Consider the following 24,132-nt stretch of genomic DNA (forward strand, 5'->3'; position numbering starts at 1 on the left):
TGTTCGATGCTCTTATGTACAGTTGATCGCCACTCCGATCGGCGCAATTCTAGCTCCTCCCAACGGTTGCTTGGAATGCCACAGGCTGCAAGGTGGCGTTTAATGGTGTCTTTATATCGCAGGTGTTGACCACCTTTCCTCCTCTTCCCGCACGAGAGCTGCGAGTAGAACACCGCTTTAGGTAGCCTACTGTCATCCATGCGTACTATGTGACCACTCCATCTCAGTTGATGTTTAATTATTAAATCTTCAATACCAGCCAGTTTCACGCGGCGCAAAATCTCCGTGTTTGGGACACGGTCTTCCCATTTGATGCGCAGAATTGATCTCAGACATCGAAGATGAAATTAATCTAGCTTCTTAATGTCAGCTTTGTAACAGCACCAGGTTTCCGAGGCACAGAGTAAGGTGGATAATACTACTGCTTTGTAGACCGCAATTTTTGTTTGTAGTTTGAGATCATGTGATTTCCATACTCGGTCATTAAACTTACCGAAGGCTGAGGCTGCGCTGGCTATACGCGCTGCGATTTCCGTTGTCAGGCTGTTGTCACTTCTAATTTGGCTTCCCAGGTATTTGAAATTTGACACATTTTGCAAGGGTTTGTTATCTATCTCAATACTGGAGTCATCTGCATTAAGACCTCTAAGTGGCTGTTTGAGAACTTGCGTCTTAGTGATGCTAATGGCTAAGCCAAATCTTCTGCAGGAGGCATTTAGCAGATTTATGTAAGTCTGAAGAGTTTCGCAAGAATTAGCCATCATGCATACATCATGCGCGTAGAGAATCTCTAAGATGGATAGTTTGGTTACGCGACTTTTTGTTCTGAGGCGAGAGATGTTGAAGACACTTTTGTCTGTCCTTGTGTCGAGACTAATTTGATTACTACAGGCTTTGGTCGCGTCTCTCATAACAACTGCGAAGTAAAGTGAGAAGAGTGTGGGAGCCAAAACACAGCCTTGTTTTACACCACAAGTCACGGGAAACTGTTCTGAGAGCTTGTCCTCATGGCGGATTTTTGCCATCATGTTTTCATGAAACTGCCGAATCAAACTGACAATTTTGTCAGGGCATCCAGTTTTCTTTAGTATGATCCAGAGAGCTTCCCGTGGGACACGATCGACCATGAAATAAGAATACACGGACGAGTATCCGGAATTCTAAAAGTGCATAACATTGTGTATGGCGCTTGTACGAATCCTTGTTAAAAGCGAGGAATACGTTGGAGGTACCACGTGGCATAAGGAGATTAAAAAGGTGGTGTGCGGAATAGTTCCTGCAAGTTACCAAGAGATGATTTGGGGACTGTCATCACCAATGTTTCAGTCTAGACACGCTACACAGAATCAGTGGATAGACCAGAGTATAATTCCTCGTCTCATCTTTCACGAATGGTTGTGTAGAATTGACATATACGTGCATTTCGCTAAAACTGCTGTTTGTTACCCACTGACTGACGTGACACTGAGGTAATGCACAGTTAGGCTTAATCGAAGTGAACGATTGCACACACGCTGTACACAGAACTTAATCTGAGTACCACACTTCGAGTACCAAATTGTTCTTATGAGGATGGGAACAGGCGTGTCGCGTATATACTTACGGATAGCGTAATTCAAGCTTTCACAGGAGATCTTTTTTTACTTAGAGTGAAACTCACGGTCTCACTTGTTGCTCGCACAGATTCATGCAGCCAGCAACACCGACTTGTAGAACTAACTGCAGAAAGTCAGGATAGTTGTCACGTTATGGGTGGAGGGGTACTGTGGTATCAGAGGAAAGAGATGATCGACGCTCTTGCTAAGGGGACTTTTTTACCAAGGGACAGGTAGGATCATTTTCTGCAAGCAGATCCTCTTTAAGAGGTGTGACGGCAAATCAGCCACATAGAATAACAAGTGGCACCTATTATATCAGTTTAGGAGAGCACATTAAGCAGATATAACGCATAAATTCTCTGCACAGCACTGGAGCACATTTGGGATGAATCACGGGAAATTACTCGTTACAGTTCCTCGTCTGCCCTTCAATCGTGGGAGATTCAAGCAGCACCTATCTAGTCCAAAATCGACTAAAAAAACCCTGTGTGAGTGTGCTGCGAACGAGAACTCTGAACACATAATTTTCTGCTGCCATTGCGATACCACGCGACATAAAATTCACTGTGTGTGTGTGTGTGTGTGTGTGTGTGTGTGTGTGTGTGTGTGTCTGTGTGTGAGTATGTATGCATGTACCGGGTGATCAAAAAGTCGGTATTTGAAAACTGAATAAATCACGGAATAATGTTGATAGAGAGATACAAATTGACACACATGCTTGGAATGACATGGGGTTTTATTAGAACCAAAAAAATACAAAAGTTCAAAAAATGTCTGACAGATGGCGCTTCATCTGATCAGAATAGCAATAATTAGCATAACAAAGTAAGACAAAGTAAAGATGATGTTCATTACAGGAAATGCTCAATACGTCCACCATCATTCCTCAACAATAGCTGTAGTCGAGGAATAATGTTGTGAACAGCACTGTATAGCATGTCCGGAGTTACGGTGAGGCATTGGCGTCGGATGTTGTCTTTCAGCATCCCTAGAGATGTCGGTCGATCTCGGTACATTTGAGACTTCAGGTAACACCAAAGCCAATAATCGCACGGACTGAGGTCTGGGGACCTGGAAGGCCAAGCATGACGAAAGTGGCGGCTGAGCTCACGATCATCACCAAACGACGCGCGCAGGAGATCTTTCACGCGTCTAGCAATATGGGGTGGAGCGCAATCCTGCATAAACATCGTACGTTCCAGCAGGTGTTTATCAGCCAGGCTGGGGATGATGCGATTCTGTAACATATCGGCGTACCTCTCACCCGTCACGGTAGCAGTTACAAAACCAGAATCACGCATTTCCTCGAAGAAAAAAGGCCCGATAACGGTAGATGTGGTAAATCCAACCCATACCGTGACTTTCTCGTCGTGCAACGGAGTTTCCACGACAGTTCTAGGATTTTCGGTAGCCCAAATTCTGCAGTTGTGAGCATTGACAGACCCTCGGAGCGTGAAATGAGCTTCATCGGTCCACAACACGTTACTCAACCAATCGTTATCTTTCGCCATCTTTTGAAACGCCCACACCGCAAATGCTCTCCGCTTCACTAAATCGCCAGGTAACAGTTCATGATGCGGATGGATTTTGTACGGATAGCATCGGAGGGTACGCCTAAGTGCCAACCAAACAGTAGTGTATGGAATGCCGGTGCGACGTGCGACTGCACGAGCGCTGACTTCCCCGTGCATAGACGAACGCGCTACAGTCTCCATTTCTTCCTGAACTGTCTCAGCAGCATTACGCCTTGTGCTCAGACGGCCACTACAGGGTTTATCGTCTAAACAACCCGTGGCTTCGAACTTCGAAACCATTCTCGCCACAGCTGCATTTGTCAGCTGACCTTTACCCGTTCGAATCCCCTTCCTATGGCGATAGGATCGTAACGCTGAACTAGCACATTCCCCATTCTGATAATACAGCTTCACTAAAAGCGCCTTTTCAGGTAACGTCAACATTCTGCGACTGCTGGCGCACCTGATTCTCTCTCTTTGTTTTCTTTTTCCTTTATTGTTATTTCACACCTGACATAAGGTGGGCTGGCAGCAGCACAGTACGCTGCTCTTCAGCCACAGGTATTACAAAAGAAAAACAATGGAGACACAGACTATGCATAACACAGTGGGGGACAAGAAAAAGTAGACACAGTAACGAAAAAACACGTTCACACGCGGAGAAAACCAAAGAAACTGTTTTCACTGAACACTGACACTGATGATGGAGACGACACGTGAACGATGGAGTATGGGGGGGGGGGGGGGGAACTTTGAGGCACAAACACGACGGCACACACACTAAACCGATGACGATGATCTCCGCGCGCGAATCTCCACTTAACGTGTGCTAGTCCGGGGACCTGCCAAGAGGGGAAGAAGGTGGTGGGGGAGGTAGAGGGGAGAGCAGAGATGCCAATGGTAGAGGAGATGGTGGGAGGAATGAAGCTACGGGGTGTAGGGGAAGCCTGGGGGAGGAGGGGGGAGGAAGGGAGGAGGGAGGGAAGGGAGAGAGAAGGGAGAGAGGGTACACTGAGGAAAAAACATAGGGAGGATAAAAGCTGATAGGAGGGGTAGATGGAGGGGAGGAGGGCATCACCTGATTCTCTCTCTCATTACAGCTCCTTTTATACACGATTGTCATGCGCAGTCACTGACGTTTTCCTGTCCAGCGCCACCTGTCGGACATTTTGTGAACTTTGTTTTTTATTTGGTTCTAATAAAACCCCATGTCATTCCAAGCATGTGTGCCAATTTTTACGTCTCTATCTACATTATTCAGTGGTCTATTAAGTTTCCAAATTTATACTGACTTTTTGATCACGACGGTATATATGTACATGAATATACATACTAGAGCATGCTGGAAAGTTCTGTTCTGTTCTCAGTATCGGATGGGGTATTATACAGGATGTTACAAAAAGGTACAGCCAAACTTTCAGGAAACATTCCTCACACACAAAGAAAGAAAGTATGTTATGTGGACATGGGTCCGGAAACGCTTACTTTCCATGTTAGAGCTTATTTTATTACTTCTCTTCAAATCACATTAATCATGGAATGGAAACACACAGCAACAGAACGTACCAGCGCGACTTCAAACACTTTGTTACAGGAAATGTTCAAAATGTCCTCCGTTAGCGAGGATACATGCATCCACCCTCTGTCGCATGGACTCCCTGATGCGCTGATGCAGCCGTGGAGAATGGCGTATTGTATCACAGCCGTCCACAATACGAGCACGAAGAGTCTCTACATTTGGTACCGGGATTGCGTAGACAAGAGCTTTCAAATGCCCCCATAAATGAAAGTCAAGGGGGTTGAGGTCAGGAGAGCGTGGAGGCCATGGAATTGATCCGCCTCTACCAATCCCTCGGTCACCGAATCTGTTGTTGAGAAGCGTACGAACACTTCGATTGAAATGTGCAGGAGCTGCATCGTGCATGAACCACATGTTGTGTCGTACTTGTAAAGGCACATGTTCTAGCAGCACAGGTAGAGTATCCCGTATGAAATCTGGATTACGTGCTCCATTGAGCGTAGGTGGAAGAACATGGGGCCCAATCAAGACATCACCAACAATGCCTGCCGAAACGTTCACAGAAAATCTGTGTTGATGACGTGATTGCACAATTTCGCGCGGATTCTCTTCAACCCACACATGTTGAGTGTGAAAATTTACAATTTGATCACGTTGGAATGAAGCCTCATCCGTAAAGAGATTTGCACTGAAATGAGGATTGACACATTGTTGGATGAACCATTCGCAGAAGTGTACCCGTGGAGGCCAATCAGCTGCTGGTAGTGCCTGCACACGCTGTACATGGTACGGAAACGACTGGTTCTCCCTTAGCACTCTCCATACAGTGACGTGGCAACGCTATCTTGTACAGCAGCAACTTCTCTAACGCTGACATTAGGGTTATCGTCAACTGCACGAAGAATTGCCTCGTCCATTGCAGGTGTCCTCGTCATTCTAGGTCTTCCCCAGTCGCGAGTCATAGGCTGGAATGTTCCGTGCTCCTTAAGACGCCGATCAATTGCTTCGAACGTCTTCCTGTCGGGACACCTTCGTTCTGGAAATCTGTCTCGATACAAACGTACCGCGCCACGGCTATTGCCCCGTGCTAATCCGTGCATCAAATGGGCATCTGCCAACTCCGCATTTGTAAACATTGCACTGACTGCAAAACCACGTTCGTGATGAACACTAACCTGTTGATGCTACGTATACTGATGTGCTTGATGCTAGTACTGTAGAGCAATGAGTCGCATGTCAACACAAGCACCGAAGTCAACATTACCTTCCTTCAATTGGGCCAACTGGCGGTGAATCGAGGAAGTACAGTACATACTGACGAAACTAAAATGAGCTCTAACATGGAAATTAAGCGTTTCCGGACACATGTCCACATAATATCTTTTCTTTATTTGTGTGTGAGGAATGTTTCCTGAAAGTTTGGCCGTACCTTTTTGTAACACCCTGTATGTCATGCATATTACTCGGTCGACTTCCCCGCTTCGCTGACATAAAATGCAACCCACTGCCACCAGAGGTTCCACTTGTCGCGTGTACCATGGCAGTGTGTAATGTAGCTTAGTTCGTGCGTGGGAAACAGTCTATAGTGTAATCCCTTAGAAAACTCGAAACCCGAATTCGAGGAGTTCGTCCTCGCATGGAGCACCCTCTCTTTCAGCATGACAACGCCAGATCATAAACGAGACTGCGACATCTGTAACAATCCCACTGTCATCGATTATCATTAATCTAGTCTCGAATTGGTGCCATTAGATTTTCGTGTGTTTCCGAAATTTAAAGAGCACCAGGTTGATAGTGATGAAGCAGTACAAGCAGAAGTGAGGTTCTGGCTCCGTCAACAAACTCAAATATTCTATAGTGACCATATCAATAAGCCAGTCTCTCTTTGGGAGAAGTGAGTTGGTCATCAGGATGTCTATGTTGAGAAATAAGTATGTATACACGAAGCATGAAAGTTGAGCGTTCGAAACATAAAGATATGAGGAACTACATGTGAATCTTCAGCAACCACAATGCGACCTGCAGCCTTGTATCTGGTGTTTTCAAGTGTCGAATATTGTATAAAAGTTTGGATGAATAGTCATCATACAAGGCTTGTTGACACTCAGCTGAATATTTACAGCGCGCATAATACCTGGCTCAATCAGATCTACTTCAGTTCACTGGATTTCCATCCTAACAAGTATAATGCATGCTGATCTACGCAAATCTACTGCCCTCATAAGAGAATTCCACAAGATCTCCAAGAACCCTAGTCTACAAGTGCATAGTGAGCTGCAGCTTTCGAATCTTAAAAGACTAATATCACGACAGACAACTCTGCGTGATGCTGCTGATAGGGATGCCAAGGATTTTAAACCTCTTGATGAATGGAAAGGTCGGTGGGAAGTAGTAACAGATGTGCGCCTCCGTAACATTTTTTACATGTGCTGGACTTCCAAGTGGATTGTACTTATTACGTAAAACCTGAAGTGCCCTGAATAGAATCAGAAGGAGCCGTCTCTGATGCAGATATGCTCTCCACAAGCGGAAAAAGCTGTCTAATCCAGACTATGAGGCGGAACTCTACACCTGAATGTTCATAACACTGTCAGTGACTGCAAGATTCGAGCCTGTTACGATGATGAAGAGAACATCCTGCTGGCAACTCCATATGCTGTGTTCTGGATTGAAGGAATGAATATTCAGTTATGATCCACAAACATTACTAAGTCTATCATCTGTTAACATACATATGCATATGTTACCACTGATGCGTCATACCCTAAATAAATAATAAAAATGTTTTGTCCAAATACAGGTGGTTTTGATCCACCCCACCATCAACCACGCATTTGAGTGTGATAGTTACTGAAAACTCTCCCCTCATCATCAGGCAAATCGGTAACCTGCGCAGGTGAGTGAGTTGCCTAAGCACAGGCGAATATGTCCTTTGCTTTTCGCTCTGTCATTCGAAGAATATCAAGAATATCGGTAACTGACGGACACTTCTCTTTCTCTCCCTCTTCTCTCAACCCCCCCTCCCCCTCTCTCTCTCTCTCTCTCTCTCTCGATATATAACATTATACCCCAAGGAAACAGATAGCACTGTCACTGGAAAAGCCCCGTGTACGCTATTATGCAGCACGTTGTTTGTGTAGTATGAACGTCATAAACGTGCCTACTTTTCACATCTGTCGTATAATATTACCCCTTTTATGGAATTTGACAGTAATGTACGACTACTAGTTCCTTTCCTAAGAGTTTTCCAGCTGTTAGAAAGAAACACAGTAAAATGGAATAGTACTGAATCTAGGACCTTTCTTAGCAAGTTCATTAAGTGGTTTGTCTAATGGATTTACGGTCGCCAGCCTATCTAGGCAAAGAAATGGTTAAGTTTTAGGAAAAGAGAAGAAGTAAACAAGTCCTACTTTCCTACTGTTCCCTATCATAATTTCACAAACAAATATAACTTTTCAAAACACAATTCTGAAAAAGACACAGGAATCTTTTAGGTACTATACCCACATACATATTATATAGTTTCGATATAGAATGGCCACCAATTTTTAATCACCACTATGTGGTAAATAATTTGGCTAGGTGGCTTCTATGTTTGCCTTTCGTATAAGCAACAAATTATATACTTAAATGTTTTAATAGCGTAAGATACACATATAAATTTACTAAGACACTTTGTTTATACCTTTCTGTTAACAAATTATCTGTCAAAAACAAAAGTTAGGGTATGCTCACTCTATATTGTCATTCAGTATTTTTTGGAACCCTGCTTTAGTGTTATTGAACCCCATAAGCAATTTTCTTTTTATAACTCTTTGCACTTTACTGAATATCATTTATAACTCAAAGAATTTTATCTTTACTTTACTCAAAACTTAACCTTGCAGAACCTAAGTATTTAGACTTGACAGGTTCGTCTTTTTAACAAAACTTATTTACTCACTTTCATTACACTTATTACCACTGACAGCGTAAGAAAATTAAATCGTCAAATTTGTCTGAAAACATCTACTTCAGTACTTAAGCAAAAGTTCACTTCAGCACTTTTCTTTGTAAATCATTTACCTGTCCTTTAAAAGTTAGTGCGTAACAATTATTTTCAGACATTTATTCAAATATGAAACTAGTGCTTGCAGACACTTCAAATGTTTCTGTAGCGGGTTTACTCGGTATAATCATACACCAGCAGAGGATCCTATATAGGTGAATGATTAGGAATAAAATAACAGGGTAAACCAATTACTCAAAAAAGTTGATTTTGAATTAACAGTTCATGCTTCTAGAATTCCAATTATGCAGTTCGTAACCTGTTGGATGTAGTCGTTGGGTGCGGTGGATAGTAATGGCGGCTATTCTACCCTGTTATGATGTACACGTTTCCTGAAGTAAGCACTACTTAATACTTCTTGGCGTTGTTTTAGCATCCATAACATATCCCAACAACTTGTACCAAAGACATAAGAATTCAGCAGTCGTAATCCGAGGCTACAGCGTAACAATTTCCAGGGGAGGCATCGCCTGCTCCGTTTGTGTTGCCTCTTTCACTGCTACCTACAGACTGTGTCTTCTCGTTCGCGCTCGCTCTACAGGTAGCGCGCCAAAAACCCAAGGCACCTTTCACGCTTCCCACAGTAACTTCTGTACAGTACAAAAGCACTCTGTCTTTTACATAACACATATCCTACACATTGTCCTTTTGCGTGTAACACCTTATACAAATGACAACTTGCACAAAAACATAAGATTACGAACACTAAATTTTTCATTTGATTAATCCGTGACAAAACATTATTTAATAAATTATATATTTCACATGTTTCTTTAGGTAAGTTATAAACATACACTAGCAGAGCACTTTGATATCACATATATCGCTCTTTTCATACAGTCTTTGCAGCTGTTAGAAAGAAACACAGTAAAATGGAATAGTACTGAATCTAGGACCTTTCTTAGCAAATTCATTAAGTGTTTTGTCTAATGGATTTAAGGTTATATTATTGTAAGGTTATTTTATTATTATATTATGACAAACTTTAAAGGAAAAACATTTTATAAATTTTATAAATTAGACGACTGATCGAATAATATACCCCTGATTCAAATATCTGTCCTAACTGGTAAGCATAACTGAATTATACAAGGATAGTTTTATTCATCTGTTATTCTGCCTTCACGCATAGTCATCATGAAAACATTTTCTAAATCTTGTACAAACAATACAGACTTTATACATTGAAATTCCTTTACAAAATTTATCATAAAATCACTTTACCTAGAAAATACTTTTACATAAATTATACAAAAATTTACGCATTATTGAAAAAGCTTACTGACCCCAGCATGGGTACTATGACAGTCCTTTTGGTTGCTCTGAACCATTCTGCATAAACTTCACTATTTGTCTGCCTCTTAATAAGATTATAAACAGTGCATTTTCCACTTTACCTTATTACACTCTGTATAACTTTGTTGGCTGCCTTTTTAGCTTGACATATTTGGGCAGTCCTTTGGGTCAAAATTTATATTTTTATATTTATTCCATCTCATATATATATATATATATATACTTCAGAACCTGAAACTTCACAGGTACTAGAATAGTTATAACAATATTACAAAAAACATGCAGATTTACTATCATTAATAGCTGTTGGAAGTTTACACTTTTCTAGATGCATATTTCTTTAGATCAACTATGTTTGTGACTCCCAGTTGTTTCCTGGATTTAAGATATACCAGGAACAATGCATTTGTGTGTGGTATTCCTTGAATTGAAAAACCTACGTAATAAATGTATTTAAATTTCAGTATCTCAGCGTTTACCTCACTGGAGTTTTCGTGTACTTTCACAAGTACCAGTTAACCAATGTGTATTTTAATATTTCAGTCTGCCATACTTACTAGCCAAATCTATCTCTTTGCTGGGTGGTTATTCTAACATTTACTCTATTAACTTTTAATTTGCTAACCTATCACAATTTCTTCAGGAGTGCAGCTATTGGATGTATGTTGTAATGAATTCGAGATTTGAAATTTTAGAATAAATCTGCCCCAAGTTCTATGATTTTGGTGATAATAAGTCCTACATAGTCTTTCTAACTCTCACATATAGCATTCCACAGGATTACTGGATGGGTGGTAAACTGAAATGTGTGTTGCTTGTACTCCCCTTTTTCCCATACCTTGTAACCATAATTTAGCAGTAAACTGTGGACCATTGTCTGATAGTACTCTTCTTGGTATTCCTGCTCCATTGAAGTACTCTACCATTTCATTGAATACCGTTTTATCTGTTGCTTTTCTGAGAGGGTAAAGTTTAATAAATTTCGAAAAAAACGTCTGAAATGACTAGTATGTATGTGAAATTTCCAGTAGTTTTTGGTTGGGGCCCTGACAAGTCTACAGACACTAACTCTGCATTTGCCTTCAGGTAGCCTCTAAAGAGCATCTGAAACCTGATATTATGATCCTTTACATAAAGTATCTCAAAGTAAAGTCGTATTGCTGTAGATGTAAAGCCTAAAGAGATAACTTCTGGTTCTATAGTGTACAATCCTTCAAAAATGTAAGGGCTGTATGGACTGTATGTATTATAATTTTGTGTCCCCATAAATACACTCCTGGAAATGGAAAAAAGAACACATTGACACCGGTGTGTCAGACCCACCATACTTGCTCCGGACACTGCGAGAGGGCTGTACAAGCAATGATCACACGCACGGCACAGCGGACACACCAGGAACCGCGGTGTTGGCTGTCGAATGGCGCTAGCTGCGCAGCATTTGTGCACCGCCGCCGTCAGTGTCAGCCAGTTTGCCGTGGCATACGGAGCTCCATCGCAGTCTTTAACACTGCTAGCATGCCGCGACAGCGTGGACGTGAACCGTATGTGCAGTTGACGGACTTTGAGCGAGGGCGTATAGTGGGCATGCGGGAGGCCGGGTGGACGTACCGCCGAATTGCTCAACACGTGGGGCGTGAGGTCTCCACAGTACATCGATGTTGTCGCCAGTGGTCGGCGGAAGGTGCACGTGCCCGTCGACCTGGGACCGGACCGAGCGACGCACGGATGCACGCCAAGACCGTAGGATCCTACGCAGTGCCGTAGGGGACCGCACCGCCACTTCCCAGCAAATTAGGGACACTGTTGCTCCTGGGGTATCGGCGAGGACCATTCGCAACCGTCTCCATGAAGCTGGGCTACGGTCCCGCACACCGTTAGGCCGTCTTCCGCTCACGCCCCAACATCGTGCAGCCCGCCTCCAGTGGTGTCGCGACAGGCGTGAATGGAGGGACGAATGCAGACGTGTCGTCTTCAGCGATGAGAGTCGCTTCTGCCTTGGTGCCAATGATGGTCGTATGCGTGTTTGACGCCGTGCAGGTGAGCGCCACAATCAGGACTGCATACGACCGAGGCACACAGGGCCAACACCCGGCATCATGGTGTGGGGAGCGATCTCCTACACTGGCCGTACACCACTGGTGATCGTCGAGGGGACACTAAATAGTGCACGGTACATCCAAACCGTCATCGAACCCATCGTTCTACCATTCCTAGACCGGCAAGGGAACTTGCTGTTCCAACAGGACAATGCACGTCCGCATGTATCCCGTGCCACCCAACGTGCTCTAGAAGGTGTAAGTCAACTACCCTGGCCAGCAAGATCTCCGGATCTGTCCCCCATTGAGCATGTTTGGGACTGGATGAAGCGTCGTCTCACGCGGTCTGCGCGTCCAGCACGAACGCTGGTCCAACTGAGGCGCCAGGTGGAAATGGCATGGCAAGCCGTTCCACAGGACTACATCCAGCATCTCTACGATCGTCTCCATGGGAGAATAGCAGCCTGCATTGCTGCGAAAGGTGGATATACACTGTACTAGTGCCGACATTGTGCATGCTCTGTTGCCTGTGTCTATGTGCCTGTGGTTCTGTCAGTGTGATCATGTGATGTATCTGACCCCAGGAATGTGTCAATAAAGTTTCCCCTTCCTGGGACAATGAATTCACGGTGTTCTTATTTCAATTTCCAGGAGTGTAATTACGAAATTCTTTCTTTCCCCAAATTATGCCTAATGCCTCCTTTTCGGAAATAATGTAGCTAGTTACTACTATCCATGCTCATATGGAATGGTAATGATAAATGAGGGTGGTGTAAAATGTTTGTAAGCAACTCCCTTTTCATTTTTTCAAAAGGTTCAGATGGCTCTAAGTACTATGGAACTTAACATCTGAGGTCATCAATCCCCTAGACTTAGAATTACTTAAAGCTAACTAACCTAAGGACATCACACACATCCACGCCCGAGGCAAGATTCGAACCTGCGACCGTAGAAGCAGCGCGGTTCCGGACTGAAGCGCCTAGAACCACTCGGCCACAGCGGCCGGCTTTCATTTCTTCAAAACCTCTTTGGCATTCTGAGATCCAAACGAATGCACTGTTCCTTTGTAACAAGCTGTTTAAAGCTTGACTGTTAAAAGCTTGCCCCTTTATGAATTTTCTATAGAATCAGCAAAAACCTGGAAAAGCTTTTAATTGTGTCCTATTCTTTGGAGGAGGACACCTTTCAGTAGCTTTTAGTTTCTCACGGTGCTTCTCAATTCCCGCTGTTGTAACAATAAGTCCTAAAAATTTAATTTCTTTTCGCACCACTTCACAGTTCTTAAATTTCAGAGTCATTATTGCTTTCTGCAATCCTGTCCTAGTAGTTCAAAATGTTCATTCCATTGTCGTGTAGCTATTAATAAATAGTCTACATAAATTGTGAGCCTACTGCTTAGTTCTCTTCCTGACACTCAATCTTATGCACGTGTGAATAGCTGATGTATTTAAGCCAAACGATATTCAAATGGCTCTGAGCACTATGGGACTTAACATCTATGGTCATCAGTCCCCTAGAACTTAGAACTACTTAAACGTAACTAACCTAAGGACAGCACACAACACCCAGTCATCACGAGGCAGAGAAAGTCCCTGACTCCGTCGGGAATCGAACCCGGGAACCCGGGCGTGGGAAGCGAGAACGCTACCGCACGACCACGAGCTGCGGACGCCAAACGGTATTACCTTGTAGTGACAATACTTCCCAGTAAAAACGAAAACAGTATACCTTCTAGATTCACCATCCAAAGAGATTTTTAGGTAACTGGCCGTCATGCCCAGGCTTGAAAATATTTAACATCCTAGAATCTTCGCAGCATTTCGTATAATGATTCAGGATAGTCTATTTCTCTCTCAACTATCTTATTCAAACATCTGGCATCAATTATCAACCTTACTCCACAGTCCTTATACCTACAACAATCAGTTCTATGTCTCCCCATTGAGGCATTTTGTCAATTTCGGCTTGAACGGCCTGCGTTTTCGCTGCAGGTACCGTATATGTGCAAACGAAAAACGGCGTATGTGGTGGTATTTCCATATGATATTCAAAAACTATCGCTCTGAAAAGGGGAATCTGAAAACACGCTATAATTTTTTTCTAGTATCTCTAGCAACTCTTTTTTCCGCATTGGATCTAAATATGGTACGTCAACGACAATTTTCCGAAATTCTTCTAACATTTGGGCTAAACTTTTCATGCTTCGTAAGTTATAACCTTCAAATTATTCTGATAATTCCAGAATGAGATTTTCACTCTGCAGCGGAGTGTGCGCTGATATGAAACTTCCTGGCAGAGTAAAACTGTGTGCCCGACCGAGACTCGAACTCGGGACCTTTGCCTTTCGCGGGCAAGTGCACTTGCCCGCGAAAGGCAAAGTTCCCGAGTTCGAGTCTCGGTCGGGCACACAGTTTTACTCTGCCAGGAAGTTTCATATCAGCGCACACTCCGCTGCAGAGTGAAAATCTCATTCTGGAAACATCCCCCAGGCTGTGGCTAAGCCATGTCTCCCCAATATCCTTTCTTTCAGGAGTGCTAGTCTGCTAGGTTCGCAGGAGAGCTTCTGTAAAGTTTGGAAAGTAGGAGACGAGGTACTGGCAGAAGTAAAGCTGTGAGTACCGGGCGTGAGTCGTGCTTCGGTGGCTCAGATGGTAGAGCACTTGCCCGCGAAAGGCAAAGGTCCCGAGTTCGAGTCTCGGTCGGGCACACAGTTTTAATCTGCCAGGAAGTTTCATATCAGCGCACACTCCGCTGCAGAGTGAAAATCTCATTCTGGAAACATCCCCCAGGCTGTGCCTAAGCCATGTCTCCGCAATATCCTTTCTCTCAGGAGTGCTAGTTCTGCTAGGTTCGCAGGAGAGGTTCTGTAAAGTTTGGAAGGTAGGAGACCAGGTACTGGCAGAAGTAAAGCTGTGAGTACCGGGCGTGAGTCGTGCTTCGGTAGCTCGGTTGGTAGAGCACTTGCCCACGAAAGGCAAAGGTCCCGAGTTCGAGTCTCGGTCGGGCACACAGTTTTAATCTGCCAGGAAGTTTCATATTCTGATAATTCTTCGTTATTTGTATGTATTTCATTATCATGGACTGAAATTCCGATTCAATGCTTTCGTCTGTTTCTTCAAAGTCCATTTTTACGGTTTCTTCTTCATTCGTAATGGTAACTATTTCATTTGCACAGTTAATAACTACTTGTTGGGTGTGCAAGCAATCTATGCCCTTAATCACTTCGGTGCTGAGTTCTGAGATCTCCAGGAAATCATGTATAAAAACTCGACCTTTTGTTACAAATTCTATTAAAAGTTGTGTCTTTATTGGTTTACTTTTTCTTGGAGTCGCGCCTAGAATTCTGTTTCCTTGCAAAGACATTACGACTATACCTGGTTTGCCAGTTATGTAGTCGTAAAAAGATTGAGATAAAACACTAATTTGAGAGCCAGTGATCAGTGACACTCTAATTTTGCAGCCATAAACGTCTAGAACCGCGGGACTGCTACGGTCGCAGGTTCGAATCCTGCCTCGGGCATGGGTGTGTGTGATGTCCTTAGGTTAGTTAGGTTTAAGTAGTTCTAAGTTCTAGGGGACTTATGACCTAAGATGTTGAGTCCCATAGTGCTCAGAGCCATTTGAACCATTTGAACGTCTATCGGATTTATGGTTCGTTTCGTTATTTTCACCTCCGCATCCTCTTGTTCTTTCCACAGTAAGTCTTGATCTACCCTTGCATCTTTCCATGAAATGGCGTTCATTTCTTTAAATTCCGTTTCAGGTGGTTCTTTCTTCTTTTTGATTGCAAATTCTTTCACTATTTTCAGGTGTTATTTGTCACTAATCATTTCGTCCGGTGGTTCGTTTTCTTTGGCTGCGTTACGTCCTCTGGATTCTTTATTTAAATTATTCCTTCTTCACATGGCTCGTCTTTTAGTCTTCTTCTTTCTTCTTGAACAACTTGCTTTTCATGTTCGATATCTCGTTTCGGCAAATTTTTGCACAGGATATCCTTATTTTCTGACATTGTTGTTTGCATAAGAGAGACGTTTTCAGTAAGCTTCTTTTCTTCTGATTCTATATCACTTGACCGAATGGTATCTTGATTTCCACTTAAGTCGGTATCTTCAATGTCACTGTCGGATTCCAACACGAAAACCGTTCTTAATTTCTTTGAGAATTCTAGTTAGTTGTTAGTCTCAAAGTTCATGCACTTCTGAATTCGCTCGATAATAACGGGACCCTCTTGTTTATCTGCATTAGCAGTCAGATTATTTTCCGTAAGTTTTAGTTCGTCTTCCTCCGAACTGCCCTCCTGATGTCATGAGCTTGCACTTAATATACGTTGTAAACTTTGTGGATTTCGAACTTTTGGTTTCTCTGAAGCATACTGTATAAACTTTACTTTTTGCCCGCCTCTAAGTAAATTACAAGCAGTGCGTTTTCCACTTTTTTAATTAAACCAGGAATAACTTTGATTGTTGGCTGTCTTTTTGCCTTCAAATATTTGGGCAGTCCTTTGGTGTCAAAATCATATATTTTCTATGGCCCTTACGCTGCACTGTTCCGCTTAACAGTCCTTTAAGTGACACATACGCTTCATTTTGCCCATTATCAAAATATTTAGAAACAAGTACTTCAGAACATATTTGACAGGTGTTAGCATACATGCGAAATGTCGTTTTCTACTGCGAAAAGTGTGGGAATAATCGCCACAAGGGAAGAGGAGGTTCCATTGGTGCTCTCTACGCCAACCCCTGAGGCTTATTTGTGTGGATAATGAGCGGCATTGGTCTGAAACTTTTTCATTGGCTACCAAAAAGAACACCGTGTGATTTTAACGCTCGGCGTCGCGATTCTGACCTCCATCGCAGAGACGTCAAAATAAGGGGCGAGATGTGTGTAAGAGGGTGTGTGACGCTCTTTCCATCGTGTGACACTTCCACGGTGGCGTTGGGCAGAATTATTGTTAATTTTTTTTTCGTATGTTGACACCTTGCTGTTCGAAGCACCGCCATCGCCCTCCTGTCGTAAGTCGCCGCGAGCGTCTGCAGAGCCGCACGCTTCTCAGTCTGACGTTGCCAGCACAGGGAGGTGCGGCAGTAGCGATATTTACATGCAGATCCACAGTCGTACATCTGACTGTGCCTACTGGCGTACTTAGAGTGACTGCGCTCATGTATCTATTGCAAACGTATTTCTTAAACTTTCGGGGTTAATTTCTGACCGTGTAAGAATCTTTTGCTGACACGTGGAACTTAGCAGAACTGCCCGCACCCAGAAATTGCTGAAAACATGCGTGTTAAAATGCCTCCATTAGCAAATTGTGTCGGCTGTCACCTGCCAGAGTTCCAGTGAAGCCTGAATGGAGGAATGAGTAAATTCCTTAACGGTACGGTAACCAACTGCCTCATCTCAAACGCGTTTACGCACTTGTATAATAATGCTGACTGAGAGGATTTTGTGGATGGCATTCCCACATTATGACAGCGAGCAATCAGGCACACTTAAACTAAAGAGCGTTGCATATCACGCTGCAGCTTGGATATCGGAGATTCACAGTCGATGCCAGTGACATCATTCCGTTGCGATAGATGGCTCACTTGCCCAATTGAAGGAAGTTTTTCTCCTTGCAATATTATTTTACAACGTCCTGGCTATACTTTGGCATTGATTTCTTCTGCATTGTTTTGATAATACGTGGTGTGTAGATTTGCATGATATTCTTCCTGATCAACATTATTCCGATACGTCAACTTGGCGTTTATAGAATAGTGGAAAACCGGGATCTCTTTATATCTATGCACATAAAAGCTTTCAGATTACATTTGTATACAGAAAAGTGAAGAGTAGATACTGTTGTTCATGTGTTGGAAATTTATCAGCAATGAAGCATTACTTTACAGGATAGACGTGAAATGCACAGGAAGCAGCAACTTCGCCAAACCAGTTAAGATTGGTTGGTTGGTTTGGGGAAGGAGACCAGACAGCGAGGTCATCGGTCTCATCGGATTAGGGAAGGATGGGGAAGGAAGTCGGCCGTGCCCTTTGAAAGGAACCATCCCGGCATTTGCCTGGAGCGATTTAGGGAAATCACGGAAAACCTAAATCAGGATGGCCGCCAGTTAAGAGATCAGTCTAGACATTCAGTTATTCCATAAGAGCAATAACCCATATAGAACGGCTACACGTAAAGAAGAAGTGGGTCAATTTCCTCAGTCAGTCAGACACATGTACTCAAGCTATACACATATGTTACATGCATGAAGTCGGAATGATGGTACCCGATTATTATTACCTGAAGCACAGCAGCATTTCCGATGGAAAAAATCCGCTATGTATTCGTCGTGCAAACAGTAAAATTATAACACGGGTGCGAATCTTAAGCCGGCGTAACATCAAAAGCTTTTTGAAATACAGTAAACTCTCGATTATCCGCAGGCAGATTTCTGCGGCCAGTTCTCCCACTTTTTTCTTTTTTTTTCTGCCGAAAATTTTCGAATAAACCGAGTGTGATCGCCGTTGAGCGATAATCCCACGTTACAACATAAGCGTAGAAAACAATGTACTGCTCGAACACTGCAAGAACTGAACAGTATTTTCTTTCACGGCAGAGTAACGTAATGTGATAACGTACTGTATTCGTTGTAAATATGGAATTTCACATATACCATGATGATTAAAAAAGAATTTGTTGTAAACATTAGTCAACAGTTTTACTTATGATATTGCAATGAACTCTTATTTTCGAACAACCCTAACACTTTTCTGTGCACTTTAACTGTGGATTGGCCGGCCGCGGTGGTCTCGCGGTTAAGTCGCTCAGTCCGGAACCGCGCGACTGTTACGGTCGCAGGTTCGAATCCTGCCTCGGGCATGGATGTGTGTGAAGTCCTTAGGTTCATTAGGTTTAAGTAGTTCTAAGTTCTAGGGGACTGATGACCACAGATGTCAAGTCCCATAGTGCTCAGAGCCATTTGAACCATTTTAACTGTGGATTATCAGCGGAATTCGATTATACGCGGTTTTCAAGTCCTCATTTACCGCGGCTTGTCGCTAGTTTACTGCACTTCCGGTACGCTACATATTCAATATTAGTGAAAGATAAGCTGTTACCCTAAAGAATTTCACTGCTAATAGCTCTGCTTGTTTCAATTTAGGATCAGCCATAATATCGCAGTTTCATAGCACCCGTAGGTGCAACCACAATTGAGGGGTGTATGTTGAGAGGCCAGACAAACGTGTGGTTCATGAAGAGGGGCAGCAGCCTTTTCAGTAGTTGCAGGGGCAACAGTCTGGATGACTGAATGATCTGGCCTTGTAACACTAACCAAAACGGCCTTGCTGTGCTGGTACTGCGAACGGCTGAAAGCAAGGGGAAACTACAGCCGTCATTTTTCCCGAGGGCGTGCAGCTTTACTGTATGGTTAAATGATGATGGCGTCCTCTTGGGTAAAATATTCAGGAGGTAAAATAGTCCCCCATTCGGATCTCCGGGAGGGGACTACTCAGGAGGACGTTGTTATCAGGAGATAGAAAACTGGCGTTCTACGGGTCGGAGAGTGGAATGTCAGATCCCTTAATCGAGCAGATAGGTTAGAAAATTTAAAAAGAGAAATGGATAGGTTGAAAATAGATATAGTGGGAATTAGTGAAGTTCGGTGGCAGGAGGAACAAGACTTCTGGTTAGATGAATACAGGGTTATAAATACAAAATCAAACAGGGGTAATGCAGGAGTAGGTTTAATAATGAATAAAAAATAGGAATGAGGGTAAGCTACTACAAACAACATAGTGAACGCATTATTGTAGCCAAGATAGATACGAAGCCCACGCCTAACACAGTAGTTTATATGCCTACTAGCTCCGCAGATGAAGAGATTGATGAAATGTATGATGAGATAAAAGAAATTATTCAGATAGTAGAGGGAGACGAAAATTTAATAGTCATGGGTGACTGGAATTCGATAGTAGGGAAAGGAAGAGAAGGAAACGTAATAGGTGAATATTGAATGGGGGTAAGGATTGAAAGAGGAAGCCGCCTGGTAGAATTTTGCACAGAGCAAAACTTAATCATAGCTAACACTTGGTTCAAGAATCATAAAAGAAGGTTGTATGCATGGAAGAAGCCTGCAGATACTGACAGGTTTCAGATAGATTATATAATGGTAAAACAGAGATTTAGGAACTAGGTTTTAAATTGTAAGACATTTTCAGGGGCAGATGTGGACTCTGACCACAATCTATTGATTATGAACTGTAGATTAAAACTAAAGAAACTGCAAAAAGATGGGAATTTAAGGAGACTGAACATGGATAAACTGACACAACCAAAGGCTTTAGAGGGTTTCAGGGAGAGCATTAGGGAACGATTGACAAGAATGGGGGAAAGAAATACAGTAGAAGAAGAATGGGTAGCTTTGAGAGATGAAATAGGGAAGGCAGGAGAGGATCAAGTAGGTAAAAAGACAAGGGCTAATAGAAATCCTTGGGTAACAGAAGAGATACTGAATTTAACTGATGAAAGGAGAATATACAAAAATGCAGTAAATGAAACAGGCAAAAAGGAATACAAACGTCTCAAAAATGAGACCGACAGGAAGGGCAAAATGGCTAAGCAGGGATGGCTAGAGGACAAACGTAAGGATGTAGAGGGGTAAGATAGATACTGCCTACAGGAAAATTAAAGAGACCTTTGGAGAAAAGAGAACCAATTGCGTGATTATCAAGAGCTCAGATGGAAACCCAGTTCTAAGCAAAGAAGGGAAAGCAGAAGGTGGATGGAGTACATAGAGGGTCTAGATAAGGGCGATGTTCTTGAGGGCAATATTATGGAAATGGAAGAGGATGTAGATGAAGATGAAGTGGGAGGTATAATACTGCGTAAAGATTTTGACAGATCACTTGAAGAACTAAGTCAAAACAAGGCCTCAGGTGTAGACAACATTCCATTAGAACTACTGATAGCCTTGGGAGAGCCAGCCACAACAAAAATCTACCATCTGGTGAGCAAGATGTATGAGTCTTCAAGAAGAATATAATAATTCCAATCCCAAAGAAAGCAGGTGTTGACAGATGTGAAAATTACCGAACTGTCAGTTTAATAAGCCACGGATGCAAAATACTAATACGAATTCTTTACAGACGAATGGAAAAACTGGTAGAAGCCGACCTTGGGAAGATCATTTTGGATTCCGTAGAAATGTTGGAACACGTGAGGCAGTACTGACCCTACGACTTATCTTAGGAAGTAGATTAAGGAAAGGCAACCTACGTTTCCAGCATTTGTAGACTTATAGAAAGCTTTTGATAATGTTGACTGGAATACTGTCTTTCAAATTCTGAAAGTGGCAGGGGTAAAATACAGGGAGCGAAAGGCTATTTACAATTTGTACAGAAAACAGATGGCAGTTATAAGAGTCGAGGGACATGAAAGGGAAGCAGTGATTGGGAAGGGAGTGAGACATGGTTGTAGCCTCTCCCCGATGTTATTCACTCTGTATATTGAACAAGCAATAAAGGAAACAAAAGAAAAATGCGGAGTAGGTATTAAAATCCATGGAGAAGAAATAAAAACTTTGAGGTTCGACGATGACATTGTAATTCTGTCAGAGACAGCAAAGGACCTAGAAGAGCAGCTGAACGGAATGGACAGTGTCATGAAAGGAGGATATAAGATGAACATCAACAAAAGCAAAACGAAGATAATGGAATGTACGAACTAAATCGGATGGTGCTGCGTGAATTAGATTAGGAAATGAGGCGCTTAAAGTAGTAAATGAGCTTTGGAATGCTGAAGTATAGATGGGTAGATCACATAACTAATGATGAGGTATTGAATAGAATTGGGGAGAAGAGAAATTTGTGGCACAAGTTGACTAGAAGAAAGGATCGGTTGGTAGGACATATTCTGAGGCATCAGGGGATCGCCAGTTTACTATTGGAGGGCAGCGCGGAGGGTAAAAATCGTAGAGGGGAGGCAGTAGGTACTGGGAGATGAAGAAGCTTGCACAGGATAGAGTAGCATGGAGAGCTGCATCAAACCAGTCTCTAGACTGAAGACCAAACAACAACAACAACAACAACAACAACAAGAACAATAGCACCCACGGAAATCCTCGAGAAATGGGCCAACAACACCTCCGCAGTTTAACCGCGAATATCTGTTTGGCACACCTAGACACGTTCCTAACATCTTTGGATCCTTTTGTATATGCGCTCCACGTCTAATGCAATGCAACATTTCACCTACGATTCTCTGTGTACTGTATGATGGTAAATCCTTCGTTAAATATAAGCTGTATGATACACTATACGGAACAGCAAATACCATTTGGGAGTGGTAAAAATATTTTTTGCCTTTATATTCGATGTAAGGGGAAGAGTAACATTCTGGAAAATTCAATGAGGCATCGACCAGTCAGAGTTAGCTGCTTCCTCTTCTACATGGCCGTCTATTCTCCGAATCCCTCTCAGCATACTGAGGCGAAGAGTACTTCTGGTAACTTTATCAATCGTCTCCCTGCTCCCCCTCTCACATCCCCCCCTCCCCCCCCCCCCGTCACCACTTGCCAATAATCTGTTCTGTTCCTCCATTGATCGTGGGAGAAACGAACGACTGTCGTCAAACCTCCGAATGAGATATCTGATTTTTTCTTCGCGGGGTGTGTGCTGGACAAAGGAATATTCACCCAACTTTTTTTTAGAATGTACAGTGTTGGAATTATAAGACGGACCTTTCCATTTTGTAAAAGGCTTCTCTTCCAGTTTCTTAAGTATCTCTGTAACGCTTTTGGCTTGCTAAGCGACCCCAACGAAACGAACCGCTCTCTATTGGATGTTCGCTATCTCCTTTTTTCATCGAATCAGATAAGCCCGTATTTCTAAGCAAAATACAAAATTTTTCCCCCACTTTTAGGGTTAAGCAGAAAAGTTATACGAGGGCTATTCGGAAAGTAAGGAACGATAGGTCGCGAAATGGAAACCACAGCGAAAATCAAAACTGTTTAGTTTTCAACGGTTAGCTACAACTTCCAGCTACTTATCTCCTTAGTCACCGATCCGACTTAGAAATTTGTCGCAGCGTTATACCAGCTTTCCAAAACCCTCGTTATAGAAGGCAGCCACCATTGCTTTCCGCCGATTGTCTACGCTGGCCTACAGCTCGTTGTCTGTGCCAAAATGTTGTCTTCATAGCCAGCGGTTCATGTGAGCAGAGATGAAACTCAAAGGGAGACAATTACGGGCTGTATTGTGGGTAGTCAAACATTTCCAATTGGAAACGATGCCGGAGCATCTTTGTTGCCCCTGCAGGATGCGGCTGAGAATTGCCTTGAAGAAGAAACCGCACGACAGTTGTGTAATGTTGGTTGCATAGCTTCAGTCGAAATATCTCACCAGGCCCTCGTACTTGGCGGGAGACACTGTAGTTGAAGGTATCTTTATGTGCTCTCTGTGCGCTCAGAACTAAAGAGAACGACGTAACGAAATCGACGGGGATACTAGAGACACTGGCCAACACACCTGTGTAAAATTTCATCGGATTTTCACAGTGGTTTCCATTTCGCGACCGATCGTTCCTTACTTTCCGAATAACCCTCGTATTTCGTAAGACACATCTAGGTAAGTTGTTATAACTATCTTTGTTTGTGCTTATTTACCCTTATGTTACGAGAAAAGTTTTTTCTTATTTTAGCATTTTTAATTAAAGCAGCGTACTTTACCGAACACCCCGATCTTAAAAGTGCATATCTCACTTCTAGCAGACATTAATCATTTTGTGATTCTCTTTTTTACCGGCTTAGAATGTTGTGAAATAGTAATTCAAGGAGGAAAACATGCCGTAATTGGGCAGATGAGTCATTTATCGCATCGGAATGATGTCATGGCCATGGACTCTGATTCCCAGAGTTCCAAGACGCAGCTTGTTGTGCAACGCTCGTTAGTTTAAGTGTGCATGATTGTTGTAGTAAAGGAATGTTACTCATAAAAACCTCTCAATCAGCATTCTTACACAAATACGTAAACGAGGTTGCAAGAAATATTTTCAGTGAAAACGGCAGCGTCTTATTTTGTTTGGAGTGTGAAAAGGATGTTTCTGCGAAGAAAAAGTATGACATTGTGTAGCACGTTAATATCA

Source organism: Schistocerca nitens, chromosome 5, assembly GCF_023898315.1.
Source record: "Schistocerca nitens isolate TAMUIC-IGC-003100 chromosome 5, iqSchNite1.1, whole genome shotgun sequence".
In the NCBI taxonomy this organism is placed as follows: Eukaryota; Metazoa; Arthropoda; class Insecta; order Orthoptera; family Acrididae; genus Schistocerca; species Schistocerca nitens.